Source organism: Phyllobates terribilis, unplaced genomic scaffold (assembly GCF_046119375.1).
Source record: "Phyllobates terribilis strain yellow unplaced genomic scaffold, ASM4611937v1 Scaffold_10__3_contigs__length_209671492, whole genome shotgun sequence".
Lineage (NCBI taxonomy): Eukaryota > Metazoa > Chordata > Amphibia > Anura > Dendrobatidae > Phyllobates > Phyllobates terribilis.
The window spans coordinates 98,296,669-98,312,066 of record NW_027362770.1 but is presented as its reverse complement, the minus strand read 5'-3'; the positions used below and the strand labels follow the sequence as shown (position 1 = coordinate 98,312,066).

The 15,398-nt window shown below is 43.3% G+C and overlaps 1 protein-coding gene across 10 annotated transcripts in view; it reads right to left on the bottom strand.

Annotated features, from left to right (window-relative positions):
• LOC141164433 (protocadherin alpha-C2-like) overlaps positions 1 to 15,398 on the bottom strand; it is a 608,374-nt gene that overhangs the window by 460,112 nt on the left and 132,864 nt on the right. The window lies entirely within an intron of this gene.

The following is a 15,398-nucleotide window of genomic DNA, read 5'->3' as shown; positions in this document are numbered from 1 at the left end:
TTTTTTTTCCTGCATCTAGCTCTGAAAAATAATTTGGGCTTCTAGCAGTGTGTGGGACTTGTTCTATTGGTCCATCTAAACTGACCTCCATCAGGTTGCAAATTGAATATAAATTTTTTCTGCATCTAGCTCTGAAAAAATATTTGGGCTTCTAGCAGTGTGTGGGACTTGGTCTATTAGTCCATCTATACTGACCTCCTTCAGGTTGCAAATTAAAAATATTTTTTTTCTGCATCTAGCTCTGAAAAAATATTTGGGCTTCTAGCAGTGTGTGGGACTTGTTCTATTAGTCCATCTATACTGACCTTCATCAGGTTGCAAATTGAATATAATTTTTTTCTGCATCTAGCTCTGAAAAAATATTTGGGCTTCTAGCAGTGTGTGGGACTTGGTCTATTAGTCCATCTATACTGACCTCCATCAGGTTGCAAATTAAAAATAATTTTTTTCTTCATCTAGCTCTGAAAAAATATTTGAGCTTCTAGCAGTGTGTGGGACTTGTTCTATTAGTCCATCTATACTGACCTCCATCAGATTGCAAATTGAATATAATCTTTTTCTGCATCTAGCTCTGAAAAATCATTTGGGCTTCTAGCAGTGTGTGGGACTTGGTCTATTAGTCCATCTATACTGACCTCCATCAGGTTGCAAATTGAATGTAATTTTTTTCTGCATCTAGCTCTGAAAAAATATTTGGGCTTCTAGCAGTGTGTGGGACTTGGTCTGTTAGTCCATCTATACTGACCTCCATCAGGTTGCAAATTAAAAATATTTTTTTTCTGCATCTAGCTCTGAAAAAATATTTGGGCTTCTAGCAATGTGTGGGACTTGTTCTATTAGTCGATCTATACTGACCTCCATCAGGTTGCAAATTGAATATAATTTTTTTCTGCTTCTAGGTCTGAAAAAATATTTGGGCTTCTAGCAGTGTGTGGGACTTGGTCTATTAGTCCATCTATACTGACCTCCATCAAGTTGCAAATTAAAAATATTTTTTTTCTGCATCTAGCTCTGAAAACATATTTGGGCTTCTAGCAGTGTGTGGGACTTGTTCTATTAGTCCATCTATACTGACCTCCATCAGGTTGCAAATTGAATATAATTTTTTTCTGCATCTAGCTCTGAAAAAATATTTGGGCTTCTAGCAGTGTGTGGGACTTGTTCTATTATTCCATCTATACTGACCTCCATCAGGTTGCAAATTGAATATAATTTTTTTCTGCATCTAGCTCTGAAAAAATATTTGGGCTTCTAGAAGTGTGTGGGACTTGGTCTATTAGTCCATCTATACTGACCTCCATCAGGTTGCAAATTAAAAATAATTTTTTTCTTCATCTAGCTCTGAAAAAATATTTGGGTTTCTAGCAGTGTGTGGGACTTGTTCTATTAGTTCATCTATACTGACCTCCATGAGGTTGCAAATTGAATATAATTTTTTTCTGCATCTAGCTCTGAAAAAATATTTGGGCTTCTAGCAGTGTGTGGGACTGGGTCTATTAGTCCATCTATACTGACCTCCATCAGGTTGCAAATTGAATATAATTTTTTTCTGCATCTAGCTCTGAAAAAATATTTGGGCTTCTAGCAGTGTGTGGGACTTGGTCTATTAGTCCATCTATATTGACCTCCATCAGGTTGCAAATTGAATATAATTTTTTTCTGCATCTAACCCAGCCAATAGTTTTGGCCTAATACCTCAGTTTGGCCACTCAGCTCTGCTCCGTTCCCATCCATTGTTTTTTTGTGCAAACAACTCCAGAGTTGAGAATTAGTTAACCACCAAAATGAGTGGAAAAAGGCGTGCTGCTGGTGGAAAGGGGAATAGGCATGTTGGGAAGGGGGAAAAAGGTTGTGTCCATGGGGTAGGTGTTAAAGCAACAGTAACATCTGCAGAAGAAAGACCATCTTCCAGCCAAACTAAAATGTCTACTTCTTTTAGCGGACAATGTGATAAGATCCCTTTCTTACGGCCACGCCAATCGCTACAAATTCCAGATGAGGCACAAAAACAGCAGGTGCTTCAACGGATATCAAGTGCTCCTTTAAGTGGGCTCTCCTCGACATCAACTTCAACATCACAAATACTCCAGTCCTCAAAGGTGTCACCCCAATCGCACTTGCCTCCTCACAGCGCCCAAATCTCCAGCTGCCCGTCTGAGTATGAGGTAGAACACATGGTTGAGTCTGCAGAGCTGTTTACTCATACTATAGCCTGGGAATCAGAGGTCGGCTCCAGCGCTTCTGTGAATCCAGACGAGGAAATGATCTGCACTGATGCCCAGAATCTTTATGAGTTGGATCCAGGACCAGACGCTGAAGGTTCTGACCATAATGTAGACCCTCATTCCCAAACTGTAACTCCTGTTGGTGGAGACAATGAGGAAGACGATGATGAGACTCAAATACCTGATTGGAGCGACAACTTTAGTTTTTTGTCAGGGCAGGAACAGGTTGGCTCTGAGGACGACGGGTGTGATAACGCACAGGGTGAAGATGATGAGGTTGGAGATCCCACTTACTGTCAACCCACAGTCAGAAAACAGATGAGGTCAGCAGAGGAGGTGGAGGAGAATGCTAGTGACGACGAGGTCAGGTTGAACCTTACCGGACAGAGACGTAGCACTGGAAGCACGTCAACAACTGCATCCTCAAACACAACTCTGCCTCTCACCACAAGTCGTGGTGGCTCTTCAGGTCGCATGGGTGCTAAGCCTTGCATAGCCTGGGCATTTTTTCAGATCGATAAAGATGACCCAACTCTTGTTATCTGTAACATTTGTCAGCAAAAGCTAAGTAGAGGCCAAAAAATACATAGTTTGAGTACTTCATGCATGAACCGGCACATGGACATGAAGCATAAGTTGCAGTGGGAAGCTCACTGTGCTACAATGCGGCCTAGCCGGCCGGGCCAGCCACCGTCTGCCATATCTTGTGCATCCGCGGCCTCTTCATCCTCTGTGACTGGGAGGACAGCAGTCACACCTGTTTTGGGATGCAGACCTGCCACCTCTTTACCCACAAAAGCCAGCGTGATTGGCAAGTCATCATTTTCTTTGGAGGTGGTAACACCAGCTGGTGTTGAGCGCTGTCCGACATCGATAGCACCACCTTTGGATCAAGGCAACCTAACATGTCCGCCTGCATCTTCCTCACAGACCGGCAATTTGCCCGGGACACCCTTATCAACCTCGTCTAAGCACAACAGCCAGCCCTCGGTCCCTCAGATGTGGACAAGTAAAAGACCATTTCCTCCTAGCCATGAGAAAGCTAAGAGGTTGAATTTCACCATCTGCAAGCTCTTGGCTACAGAAGTGCTGCCTTTCCACCTGGTGGACACAGAGGATTTTCGAGACCTTATGTCCGTCGCAGTGCCCCAGTACCAGATGCCCAGTCGGCACTACTTCTCAAAGAAAGGTGTGCCTGCGCTCCACCAGCATGTCGCACACAACATCACCGCTTCTTTGAGAAACTCTGTGTGTGACAGGGTACATTTCACCACAGACACTTGAACGAGTAGGCATGGACAGGGGCATTACATGTCGCTGACTGGGCACTGGGTAACTATGGTGACAGCAGGACAAGGGGCTGCTGTCCAAGTCTTGCCGTCCCCACGAGTTGTGCGTCAATCCTCTTTATCTCAAAGTTCCTCCACTGCTTCTGCCTCCTCAACCACCTCTCGGTCCTCCACCTGCACCCAAAGCTTGTCTGGTCATGCCACAAGCTTTCTAACTGCGCAGAAGGGATCCTGCACACCTCCTTACTATGCTGGCAGTAGGGCTCAACGTCATCAGGCGGTTTTTACTTTGAAATGTCTGGGAAATGTGAGTCACACAGCTGAGGAGTTGTGGTCAGCTCTGGAGAACCAATTTCATGAATGGTTGTCTCCACTGGACCTGAAACCAGGGAAGGCCGTGTGCGACAATGCTGCAAACCTGGGTGCGGCCCTTTGCCGGAGCAATGTCACACACGTGCCTTGTATGGCTCACATGTTGAACCTGGTTGTCCAGCAATTTTTAGCCCACTATCCTGGACTAGATGGCCTTCTGCAGAGGGCACGGTCGCTGTGTGCTCACTTCTGCCGTTCGCATCCCGCAGCTCAGCGACTTACATCTCTACAGAAGTCGTGTGGCCTGCCACTTCACCGGCTAAAATGCGATGTGCCTACCCGGTGGAATTCAACTCTGCACATGTTGCAGCGACTGTGGCAGCACCGACAAGCCCTGGTGCAATACGTTCTGACGTATAGCCTGGGCCAACGAGATCCAGAGGTGGGGCAAATCACGCTGGAGGAGTGGTCTCAGATCAGGGACCTATGCACCCTTCTGCACAGTTTTGAAATGGCGACGAAGATGCTTAGTGCTGACGATGCCATTATCAGCATGACTATTCCGGTGATTTACATGCTGGAGCACATGTTAAACAGAATTCGGAGTCAGGTGGTGGCACAAGAGGAGGTGGAGGAAGTAGAGGAGGAGGAGTTGTATGCGGAAGGGCTAACATCTGCAAGGTCCAGACGGTCGGCAGCACCAAGGTGGCAGGCATGTGAGGGTGGGGGAGATGGTTTTACCAGGGCGCATGGTAGCAGCCAAACTAGTGAGGAAGGTGCAGGAGCCCAGGAAGAAGTGGAGGACGAACTGATGGAAGACTCATCAGATGAGGGGGACCTTGATCACATTTCTGTTGTGCGAGGTTGGGGGGAGAGGACAGAGGAAGGAAGCATGATTGTTACCTCGCCACCAACACAACAGGGACTTGATGCTCCTGGATGCGCAAGACACATGAGTGCCTTCTTGCTGCACTACCTGCAACATGACCCTCGAATTGTGAGAATTAGAAATAATCCTGACTACTGGGTAGCCACACTGTTAGATCCCCGGTGCAAAAGTAAATTTGCAGAAATTATTCCTGCCATAGAAAGGGATGCACGCATGCAGGAGTATCAGCAGAGACTGTTGCACAATCTTACATGTGCTTTTCCACAAAACACCAGTGGTGCACGTAGTGAATCTTACAGTTCCAACTTGCCAACCGTGGGACCGTCGAGTGTTCAGCACTCAAACCGTAACAGAAACAAAGTATCTGCTGGTAACATCAATTTTGCAGACTCATTTCACCATTTTTTTTGCCCATCCTTTGCAAGGCCACAGGAGACAAGAAGTCTGACACATAGTCAATGCCTAGAGACGATGGTACAGGAGTATCTCCAAGTAAACATTGAAGCCATGACTGTGTCACTGGACCCTTGCTCTTTTTCGGCTTCCAATCTGGATAAATGGCCGGAGCTAGCCACTTACGCCTTGGAGATCTTGTCATGCCCCGCAGCCAGCGTTCTGTCTGAGCGTGTGTTCAGCGCTGCTGGTGGTGTGCTGATAGATAAGCGCACGCAGCTCTCCACTGATAATGTAGACAGACTCACGTTCATAAAGATGAAGAAATCATGGATGCGAAATGACTTTTCTACCCCTGTGTCATCCTGGGGAGAGTAAAAGCTTGATGATTGGTTAAAATCACCTCACCAACCGTTTTAAGCTTTCAAATTACTAATCATGTTTATCTGTATCTTGGCTGGAAAATAATTTGGGCTTTGTAGCAGTGTGCATCACTGATTCTAATAGGCCATCAATACTAAGCTCCACCAGATTTAAAATTACTAATCATGTTTATCTGTATCTTGGCTGGAAAATAATTTGGGCTTTGTAGCAGTGTGCAGTACTGATTCTAGTAAGCCATCTATACTAAGCTCCACCAGATTTAAAATTACTATTCATGTTTATCTGTATCTTGGCTGGAAAATACTTTGGGCTTTGTAGCAGTGTGCAGCACTGATTCTATTAGGCCATCTATACTAAGCTCTACCAGATTTAAAATTACTAATCATGTTTATCTGTATCTTGGCTGGAAAATAATTTGGGCTTTGTAGCAGTGTGCAGTACTGATTCTATTAGGCCATCTATACTAAGCTCCACCAGATTTAAAATTACTAACCATGTTTATCTATATCTTGGCTGGAAAATACTTTGGGCTTTGTAGCAGTGTGCAGCACTGATTCTATTAGGCCATCTATACTAAGCTCCACCAGATTTAAAATTACTAATCATGTTTATCTGTATCTTGGCTGTAAAATAATTTGGGCTTTGTAGCAGTGTGCAGTACTGATTCTATTAGGCCATCTATACTAAGCTCCACCAGATTTAAAATTAATAATAATTTTTAGCTGCATCTAGCCCGGAAAATAATTTTGGGGCTCCGAGATGCGCAAGACACATAAGTGCCTTCTTGCTGCACTACCTGCAACATGACCCTCAGATTGTCAGAATTCGAAGTATTCCTGACTACTGGGTTGCCACACTCTTAGATCCCCCACACTCTTCGATCAACCTTTTCATTTTAATAAAGACCAAAAAAATGGTCCTTTTTGAAATTATAATCATTAGCAGGTTATTAGAAACTGAAATCAAACAGTTTTCAACTCTAAACTTTATTCTAGGTGATGTTACATTTGCACATAGGACCCCTTGTCCGAAAGGAGCTTCTGAACTCTCTCGTCCATTGAATTTGTCAGGTTTTGGATGGTTTCTGCTTCAATTGTTTTGCATGAGGACAGAATACCCTCCCAGAGCTGTTGCTTAGATGTGAACTGCCTCCCGCCATCATAGACACTCCTTTTGATGATGCTCCAGAGGTACTGAATGGGGTAGAGGTCAGGGGAGCATGGGGGTCACACCATAAGTTTGTTCCCTTTTATGCCCATATCAGCCAGAGATGCAGATGTGTTATGTGCAGCATGAGACGGTGCATTATCATGCATAAAAATGATCTTGCTGTGGAATACACAGTTCTTCTTCTTGAACCATGGCAGGAAGTGCTGTTTGAGAAACTCCACATACATTATGGAGTTCATCTTTACCCCTTCAGGAATCCTAAAGGGGCCGACAATCTCTCTCCCCATGATTCCAGCCCAAAACATTACTCCACCTCCTCCTTGTTGGCGCTGTAGCCGTGTTTGCGTGGGGTGTCCATCAACCAGCCATCCTCCACTCCATCCATCTGGAACATCGAGCGTTGCACGGCACTCATCCGTGAACAAAACAGTTTTGAAATCAGTCTTCATGTAATGTTTGCCCACTGGAGCCGTTTCTGCTTGTGTGAAGTGGATAGAGGAGGTCGACAGGATGGCGTATGCACAGCTGCAAACCTCTGAAGGACCCTGCATCTTGTTGTTCGGGGGACGTTGGAGGCACCAGCAGCTTCAAAAACTTGTCTGCTGCTATGACAAGGCTTTTTTGCCGCTGCTCTTTTAACCTGACATAATTGCCTGTAGGAAAGAGTCCTCAATTTGCCCTTGTCAGCACGCACACGTGTGTACTGTGAATCAGCTACATACTTCTTGATTGCCAAGACACTTCATCCTGATCATCGCACAATGTTGATTGTAGTCATGCCTTGACCTAAACACTCCACAATTTGTTGCTTCTCAGCAGCCGACACATCCTTTTTCTTTCCCATTTTGGCAGAAAATGTAGGCTGCTTAATAATGTGGGATAGCCTTCTTAAGTAGTCTTGCCTTTCATTGGACACACCTGCCAAACTAATTAGCACAGGTGTCTGCAATTGCTTACAGTGATATAAAGAGCCCTGACACACATCACCATCAATGAGTTTAACTGACAAACAAGCAAATTCTTCCCTTATCACTCCTAAACACTTTTTGCATAATAATTTGGAACACAGTGTACATGTGCTTTTCCACAAAACACCAGTGGTTCACGTAGTGAATCTTACAGTTCTAACTTGCCAACCGTGGTCTGTATGGAGTTGTTCAATAAAGGGCCCAAAATTAAGATAACATAGACAGGAGAGGTCTCTATGAATAGGAATTCCTAAGTATTTGATACCCTGTGAGGGCCAGGCAAAGGGAAAGTTGGATTGGATGGAATCCTGTATGGATTTGGGGAGGGAGACATCGAGGGCCTCAGACTTCGCTGCATTGATTTTAAAATTTGACCATGTAACAAAGTGATCTATTTCAGCCATAACAGCAGGGATGGATATATGTGATTGAGTGATATATACTAGGACATCATCAGCAAATAGAGAGCACTTGTACTCGGTGCCTCCCACCTCAATCCACCTAATATATGGGTTATGGCAAATTGATGAGAGCAGGTGCTCCGTCACTAGGATGTATAAGAGAGGGGACAGAGGACATCCCTGCCATGTCCCATTGGTGATTATGAAAGGTAATGAAAATGTTCTGACACGCCCCCTGGGCCTTGGGACACCCGGAGCCGGACCCTTTTTGGTGGATGCTGGTGGTTGTAGTCTTCGTGGTGGCGACCCGGTTCCGTGGCTCAGGGTGGTCAAACCAGTGGCGGAACTATTTATGTGGTTTTGATGTTTAAATGTCCGACTACGCCACCCGTGGATTGCGGTCAGAGTGAACCGCCGCTGCAGGGCAGACCGCTGAGGCTGGTGTTGTGGGTGCAGCAGAGCGTAGCATAACTCCCCACGGGAGGAGTATAGCCTCAGGGCAGTGTATGCGGAGGATGGGGGTGATGGTGCAGGGCAGCAGCAGTAACGATATGGAGTCAGTGATGCAGTCCAGGGCCTTTACTCACAGTTCTTATTATCCAGCCCACTTCTGCAGGTAACTGCTGCCCACGTCGTACTGTGCTCACCAGGTGAGGGGCTCAGAAAACTCCCAGATAACTTTGGAGCGCTTCACAGGACCCCCTTTGTGTGTCCTTTGTCTGGCCTTTCTTACCAACCCTTCTGTCCGGCTGCCTCGGACCTCCTCTTGGTAAACTTGGCGCCAGTTTCCTTGACCCTATGTGGTGTCTTCCTAGCGGGTGTAGCGAGGGGCTGCACCACATAAAATGTCACAGCCTCCGATTTCTAGCTGAGGGTCGTTTCCCGCCTCCACTAGTTTCGGGGACCGGTCTCCCCCTTTGGCCTGACCCCTCCACGCAGGTGGATTCGGGCGTGCGGTGGCGACTCGCCCGTCCGCACCCCTGGGATCCCTTTGCTTCTCGTTCCTGGAGCCTTCTCCGCTCCTCTTCCTTCCTTCTCCCTCTTCCAGGCCTGGGCCTCTGTTACTAGGCCCGCCTCCGGAGCAGAGCTCATGCAGAGCCCCTGCTCCCTGTCACTTCTGCTCAGACTTCTCTGCACTGAACTAAGATGGTGCCCACCTTTTATACTCCCTTCTCAATGCACCCAGTAACTGCTTCCTCCCTGCTCCTGCACTACAGGGTTCCCCTTCCTCAGTGTTCCCTCCCCCACTCCAGACAGGGACAGGGACTGTCGTGCCCATCTCAGGGGCATATTGGTCGCTCTGCCCCAAGGCAATGTTGTGTAATGCATGCAGGTGTCGGGTCCTGATCCACACTCCATCCTTACCTGAGAGTGAGATATCACACCTCTGGGTGAGGTGCAATACTTCTGTAGCAACCGAGCCCTCAGGGTGCTACAGTTCCATTTATCTTCAGCCTAGGTGACGTATTGCGATACAGGGCCGTGATTTTGGCTATAAAAGTGTCCCCTAGACCCCTACCCCAAGCTTTTTAAGAGAATAATATATGGCGTGCCAGGAGACTCTATGGAATGCTTTCTCAGCATCCAACGATAGTATCTAATTACAAATTTTTAACTGCATCTAGCTCAGGAAATACTTTGTGCCTAGTAGCAGTGTCTGCTAGTCAGCGAATTATCCCGGCTGTTAAGCAAGCTACACCACCTGTAGTTTGGACACTTAATTTTTTCAAAGGAAATGCTTCGGGACCACGGGATACTCAGTGAAGAGCATCAGGAGGCACCCCAAGGCATAGGGGCTGGGACTGGCGGTAGGATGCCTTGCGGTGGACAGCCGAGCTCGATCCTTATAAAAGCTTTTTAACTGCAGCAGCTTTAGTGGACGCTACTGGAGCTGGAATTACGCGGCTGCTGGCATGAGACTTGCCCTCCAATAGATCCTTGTAAAAGGATTTAAAGTGTATTCATTCAAATTAGAGAGACAATTTAAATTAAAAAGCTTAGAACTGCCTCCACCACAGGGGGGCTCGCTCGACCCACCAGCGGACGTGCACCAGTATTGGGAGAGGGGGGCTGGCCGTCAGGGTCCACCGTGGCTCTGGCACAAACCCGGCGACATGGAGGTGGCACGGGCAGGAACGGACTGGTCGTGTCGGCTTCTCACTTTTTGGATTTTAGAAGGGCATGACATGCCTATATCTGTGTCTCCCCCTCCTTTTACTCCTCCACCTCTTTTCTTTTCGCATGACTATATGTACTTGTCACTTTTCCATGTGATAGTTATGTCTTCTGAGCAGTTTGTCAGCTTTTGGACACCTTTGAAGGTGTTTTCTATGTGTTACTATGTGTTTTTGTTTGCCTGCCATTGGTTTTAACGGTGTTCGAAGGTGTTCGACGAACAGTTCCACGAACAGTTCGGCAAACACACGGGTGTTCGACAAACCGAACCGAACTTGAACACTACGGGGGTGGCTCAACACTACTGTGGAGCCCTGGATAGAGCAGAATCCCAGTGTAAAACAGTTACAAGCTCAGTTGTGGGCCTTGTTTATGTAGTACGGTAGTGACAGAAAAAAATTTGATTTTCTACTGTTGAGCCCTAGATAAAGCAGAATCTCAGCGCAAAACAATTACAAGCTCAGATGTAACCTTGTTTATGTCGCATAGTAGTACCAAAAACAATTCGAATTTGTACTGTGGAGCCCTGGATAGAGCAGAATCTCAGAGCAAAACAATTACAAGCTCAGATGTGGCCTGCTTTAAGTAGCATGGTAGTACCCGAAAAAAATTAAAGTTTCAAAGGTGTACTCCTGCATGGAGCACTATATCGGCACAACAGAGTTCTATGCTGAAATGTGGCCTTGTGTCTCTGTCTGGACCATACTATTAGCAAAAACTATTGATCTGCTGGAAAGTTGATTTCACAGCCACATAGGATCCTATCTGTCTAAACTATCTGACTTATAAGCAACCGAATAGCTAACTATCTCACTCTCTCATTATCCAGGAGCAGCAGCAGGAGCAGCCTCTCTGCACTGTTTCACTGTCAAAATGGAGCTAAAACAACATGTACACTCTTTATATGGAGGGGGACATGTGACTTCGGCAGCCCATGACACAATCCCTTGTTTCTGGATGTTGGGGATGGTTCCTGCACTCTGATTGGCTTGTCGTAATCTCCACATATTAAGTTAAGAAAAAAAAATTAAGAATAACAATACGCCGCCCTTCTGACCACTCCCCATCCCCTCCCCTCATCAAACACGTTCCCCCGGCTCATCATACAACACCACGATCCTAGCCAAAGTCCTAAAAAATACACTAGTGGAAACACAATCATTTACCTCACTTTGGCTGAATTTGAGTAAAAACGCTTGTGGGTCTGATCATGAATCCGAATATGCAATGTTTGTGCCAAATTTGAAATTACCAAATGTTTCCTGTACATGTTCGTTCATCTCTAATGGCTTGTATTCACTGATTGCATTGTATAAATTCCTAGTATGTGTCATCCTCACTAGCAAAGCGAGCTTCATGATTGATAATGCCATCCAGTGTACATCTTGTTACATGTATGCAAGCCTTGGACAGCCATTTCAGGGTGCATACTGCTGAACAAGATGTGTGCAGGTTGAGTGTTTGGAAGCCCAGGCTAGATTGGCACATGCCAAAGATGTTTACTAAGTTAACAGATGAGCTGCATGTTAGTACGGAAGTAGCATTGCTGTAGTAAGACATATTTAACGATAGTTAGAGGAGTGTCTGTCCAAGTAAGGAGAATAGGAGCATATGTCAATTAAGATGATTGCTGATAGTTGGGGAATGAATTATACAGATAGATTAATTTGACACAAAAGGCTGTGACCGTTGATTGGTATGTTTTCTTTCTGGCACTTGAGTTTGACAAATCATTGACTAGGTTGACAGATTACTGGGATAAGATAGTAAGAATCCAGCAGTCATGGTGCCCATTGGCACCAAAAACAAAATTAAGCAAGGCAAGGACCTCAAAGGTAGTATTTTCTGAAATCCTACCTGTACCATGTGGCACATTGGAGATGCAGCGGGAGATTAGGAAGTGGCTTAGGAATTTATGAGGGAAGAGTCAACTTTTCTGTTGGCCATAGATTCTATGGGCTAAACCTCAATAGAGAGAGTGCAGCTGTACTGGGGGAAAAATGGCTAAACATCTGGGGCGGTGTTTAAAGTAGGGACTGGGAAATGAAAATTAATGTAAAGGGAAAGTGTACATAGTGACCTGGTATAAAGCAATGAAAGTAGGGGTGGCATGGCAGGAGCAGTTAGAATATTTAACAAAGAGAGGAAAAATAAACATACAAAAAATTCATTAAGTGCATGTATACAAATCCCAGAAGCCTCATTAACATGGTAAAGGAATTAGAATTGGAGACATGGCTGAATGACAACGTACAGAAATAACTTTAAAGGGCTTTATAGTCTGTTCAGGAATTATTGTACAAATCTCCAAGAGGGAGATGTTTGCTTATATGTAAAATGTTCCCTAAAACCCATCCTGCATAATAATATCTGTGAAGAAAATGAAAATGAAAATGTCCCTACTGATGGAGATAAGTTGAGGGGGAAATAAAAATAAAATAATGATAGGAATTTACATCCAATTATAATACATACAGCAGAGAACCTGGTCATAAAGTAAATAGATACGGTAGCAAATCAAGGTAAAGTAACTATTATTGAGCATTTCAACTACCATGACATAAATTGTGGAACAGGTTCAACATTGGTAATAGATTTTTGACTATAATAAAAGACAATTACCTCTCACATTTAGTTCAGGACTAGAGATTAATAAATTTGAGTAGAATTGAATTCTACTTGAATTTTGTAAAAATCTGCATTGAGCAAAATGGCCATAATACATCAGTAAAGGGCCATTATAATTTTAAAAATCCTTATACTTACCTTACCGCTCACCTCTCTGGCTCCTCTGCTACTCCCCATCACCCATTCAATTCCTCATCACATTTTCTGATACCCGCCACAAACAAAATCCCAGGGCCTCTCACACTGAGCCCGGACTTCTGGCTCTAATGAGGCCCATTATGGTTCTGCACATGGAGTGACCCCAGAGTATGATAAGGGACATTACATTTGCAGAGAATAACTTCTCTGCGAATCGAATATCTCAGGAAAATTTGCACAAATTCCAATTTTGTCTGAACTGATAATCTCTAATCAGGACCCAACAAGAGGGTGGAATGGTGAGCATTTTAATGCCTAATTTTAATAAATAGGCCAGACAGAATATCAAATGCACAAGTATGGATGTACTTAAATAATAGTGACCATAATAAAATACATTTTCACTATTTAATAAGATGTTTAGCAGAGAATCTACAAAAATACTAAACTTCAGTAAATTGAGTTTTCATAGGCTAAGAGACTACTTTGATACCATAAAATGGGACAATGTGCTCAAAAACAATGGTACACAAAGCACTTGATACACTTCTATAAACATCCTGAATAGGTCATGTGCATACTTTATATCTTATAAGAATAAACAAGTTAGAAATGGGAGAAAACCACTATGATTAAATATAACAGTAAAGGCGCATAAAGATACAAAAGTGAAAATAGAATTAAAGTAAGAGGATCATGAGTAATTTAAATTTGTACAGAGTATAGTATAAGGAGAAAAATAAATTGTGCAAAAAAAACAACTGAACAAACAAAGACCCCAAAGATTGTGAAAATGACTCACTGCCAAGGAAAGTAAGAGTAATCAAAATATATCTCTTAGCTACATAAACAGTAAGAGATTAAAAAATTATAGTGTTGGAACTCTTAAAAATAATCTTGGTGAAATAGTGGAAGAGGATAAGGGAAAGGCAAATCTAAAAACTAGGTAGCTATATACAGTTTTCACTCATGAAAATCCAATGACAGATGACATTTTTACTTAAGGAAATAATAAATTACCCTTTAAATATCACTTATTTAATCCCGAAGGAAGACGGCGCCGTCTCAAATACACTAAAATAGACAAATCACATAATATAAATGGCATACATCCCCCAGTACTGCAGCAGTTAAGTACCATGATAGACAGACCATTATTTGTAATATTTAATAACTTCATTACAAGGTCTGTGCCACATGACCAGCGCATAGCAAATGTTGCAACAGTATTCAAAAATATACAACAGATTGAAAAACTCCACCGTAGTAGGGTATGTCTGGAACCTATAAAATGTCAACTTTATTAGGAATAAATTAAAATTTCCATATTGTCAGTAGTAAAGTAGCAAACCTATGCGTTTTGGCAAGTAGCATAATCATGGTACAAGTCCTGAATCCCAATATTCAAAAAGGGATAAAAAACAGCATAGAAACTATAAAATGGTAAGATTAAAATCAATTGTGAATAAAATCTTTGAGGTTTTCCAACTGATGTTATCCTGGGGTAAATGAATAAAATAACCTCATATGCTTGTATCAACAAAAAATGCATGAGGGGTTGGTCCTGTCAAACTAATCTGAATAGCTTCTATGAATTTCCAGACTTGACCTGAGTAAGGCAGTGGATATTGTCTATCTGTAGAAGATTTGAAAAGACATTCAACATGATACTATAGAAAATATTTGTACATAAAATAAGAACAATGGAACTAGAAGAAAATATGTGTCAATTACAGTAGGTTATCACCTTGCTCAATAGCAGGAAAGAGAGTGCATTATTAACAGTACACACTCGATTGGGGCATAGTTAACAACTGGGTACCACAGGGGTTGGTACTGGGTCCTTGTCTTTCTATTATTTTTATTATTAACCTTGTTGAGTTCATAAAGAGTAGACTTTTAGTATTGGCATATAATACTAATGTTTGCAAGGTAATAAACAATGATGAGTATAATTTTTTTTTATTATAGAGGGATTTAGGTAAGTTGGAGTCTTTGGCCCAGAAATGGCAGTGGAGGTTTAATACACATAAATGTAAGATCATGCATATGGAAAAAAAGAATAAATTGTAGAGTTATGTTGAAAATAGTAAAACGCAAGGTAAAACTGGCACTGAAAAAGACTTAGGTGTATTGGAGGACAGCAAACTCCACTTTACTGATCAGTGCTAAGCAACTACTGCAAAGGCAAAAAAAAACATGAGCTGCATGAAAAGTGGTTGAGTACATAGTTTTTAAGGTGAACAAGTCCATAGTTAGGCCCCGCTTTGAATACAGAGGACAGTTTTGGGCACCAATGTGTAAAGACATAGTTGAACTAGAGCAGGTGCAGAAAAGAGTGACCAAATTTATTAAGTGAATAGGTGAACTGTGAAACCAAGATAGGCTATCAAATATGTTTTTTTTTAGCTTGTAAAGGCAAAAGG